This window comes from Falco naumanni, chromosome 8 (genome assembly GCF_017639655.2).
Source record: "Falco naumanni isolate bFalNau1 chromosome 8, bFalNau1.pat, whole genome shotgun sequence".
NCBI classification, from domain to species: Eukaryota; Metazoa; Chordata; class Aves; order Falconiformes; family Falconidae; genus Falco; species Falco naumanni.
This window is the reverse complement of record NC_054061.1, coordinates 40,762,806-40,765,313: the sequence shown is the minus strand read 5'-3', so window position 1 is coordinate 40,765,313 and position 2,508 is coordinate 40,762,806. Positions and strand designations below refer to the sequence as shown.

Below are 2,508 nucleotides of genomic sequence, written 5' to 3'. Positions count from 1 at the left end.
CAGTCCTAGATATTAACTCCCCAAATCTTGCATGCATCCTTGTGTGGATGTTACCTGTTTTAAGTCATTCTTGCTCCTGATTAAGGACTTACACATTGACATTAGGTACCAAACCAGCAATCATGTTTGCTAAGCACAGGAAACATTTCCTTCAGCAGGTAAATTGGTCACAAGTCCCTTGAGGAATGCCACGGTATGTCAGCATATAATTTCAAGAAAAAGCTATTATTCCTTAGGAATACTTCACACATTCTCCTGTAGTTTTCCTCTGGCATGACATACGCTTATGTCTCATTGCAAGTCCATCCAGCGTTGCTGGGCATGGGGTGTTCCCAGTTCTCCTCCTAGAAAGGAGAGTCACGGATGTAAGCACAGCCTTTATACTCCTGTTCAGGGTGCTGCAATTCAGACAAAAGTTGTGGTATGTTGGGACTATTGTAGTTTAACCTCTATGTTGACAGAATCTTTTTGTACTCTATGTGATCACAACTTTCCTTTGGAAAAACACCTTACTTTTAGATTTTTTTGAGGGTTAACTGTACAATATATGGTATGCATTACTGATATTTTTCTAATTCTGTAGCAACCCTAACATTCATTGGTGGAATTCTCACTATGTGATGTAAAGAACAATAGGTATAAAGTTTTCCAACAGTTGTGATTACTTTAAAGGATATACTGTAAAGCATTTCTCTGGAAGCAATTAAAAGCTAATATAAACTCACGGTTTATTTTAATCAGTCAATCATACTAATTTCTTTCAGTGTTTTTCTTCTGTTTCAATTTTTTGAATCTTAACTGTCAACAAAGGCTTTTGACTTTTACTCTTTCTTTTCCCTTCATAGATCAAGTCTTTTGGATCTTTCAGGGGTTTCAAGCAATTCTGACATACAATCAAAATTTCTTTACACCGCAGCCTTCCTATTTTCCTTTTTTCTTGATTCAAGTATAAGCAGTTAGATTCACTTTAGTTATTTACAATATATTTAAAAATAACTTAATGTGAGTGCAGTTAGTATATATTTTTATTTTTTTCCTTCTCGCCCAGATCTTCACAGACTAAAACAATGCTCACAGTTTACTGAGAACTGAGTTGACGCAGGTCCAGATTTAAATTCAGATGTACAAAGAAGAGTATCATTCAAATTAAAATCAGTCTAGTATTCTATGATGATGATGTTCTGATTTTCAAATGCATATATTGAGAACTGTTGACATAATGACTGAAATGCGTGATCCTTTCTTGAAACATTTAATCTCTTCAGTATATGCTATTCCATTTTGTATTAGTTCTTTTTAATATTGTAAATGGATACATGCATAAAAGCAAAGTATAGGCAGACAGCTGAAATGGTTATTGCTATCATTATTCAGAAAAAATGTATACTCACCACTGTCTTTAATAGACCTTCACCTGAATAAAAGACAGAAAAATAAAATACTTTTTATTACAACTTGTAAAATCTTGGTCTAGTCCTTAAATCTTTCCCCATTTGCAAGAATAAGTACTAAGAATTTAAATTGCATCAAACCGAAGGATGCTGCAGAAATGTGTTTTGCCTTGTTTCTTTAGTGCTATGAAAGAAAGTGAAAATACTGCCTCTAACTATTCCTAACAGTCTTTAGTGGCTGATTAAGTATCTGCGTGGTTCAACAGCAGTTCTGTAGAATCAGACGCAATGCTCAGAAATTCACTGGAGTGCAAGATAGGGTCATATCGTCCTGAATCGCTTTTGAATTCTGCTTATACATGAAAAGGCATGGAGCACTATGTGCTGAAGCACCACCTCTTAGATAAAGATATGATTTATTTTCACTAAGAATTTCTTAATTTGGAAATTCTCCATAAACAAAAACAAATCCGGTGTGTAAGCTTTTCACATTATTTTCTTCCCTCTGGATATGATTATCTGCATTATTTTTAACAATGTAGAAAAGCTCTATGAAGTCTATTTTTGCGGTGGGCAGTGTGCTTACCAGGAATGACTTACTGCTTACAAGATTACAGTCTACAGTGTAGACCAAGGAAGGCAAATGCATTCTAACTTGGAAATTTCAAGAAAAGCTGCACTGTTTTACTGTTTTATGACCTTCATTATGGCCTTAGAATTGAAAAATCTTTCTAAACTCCTACCCATCTGCTCTGAGTAAAGCAAATGTTTGTGCTGCTGCTCTCCATAATCCCCTTTTCCTTTCTCCCACATCCGCTGCTGACCAGGCCTTTTCTTGATTGCTATGGAGTGCTTAGTTTGAAAAGACACAACAACTTTAAAATGAGAAGATGTCATTGTTATTAAAACATTTTACTTGGACTCAAAATCAGGGTTCAGGAAACTTCAGATTTCCTCAGTGATTTTGGGCAGCTGACTGAATCCCTCCATGCTTTGGTCTCCTATTTGTAAAGGGAATAATAAAGTTTATTTTTAGAAGAGTATTGTTGTTTATGTTGATGGAAATAATTTGTGCATTGCATAATATGAGGAAATAATATTATTTCTTGAGGCTTAT

At 34.8% G+C, this 2,508-nt stretch overlaps 1 long non-coding RNA gene across 1 annotated transcript in view; it reads right to left on the bottom strand.

The window, feature by feature from the left end:
• The window catches only part of LOC121092732, an 11,546-nt gene extending 9,882 nt beyond the window's left edge, over positions 1-1,664 (bottom strand). Inside the window, exons 1-2 of the long non-coding RNA XR_005829364.1 lie at positions 1,392-1,664; positions 55-344 (exon numbers count right to left, since the gene is read on the bottom strand). This is a non-coding gene — a long non-coding RNA (uncharacterized LOC121092732). The remainder of the gene's footprint in view (positions 1-54; positions 345-1,391) is intronic.
• Between the last annotated feature and the right edge of the window lie 844 nt (positions 1,665-2,508).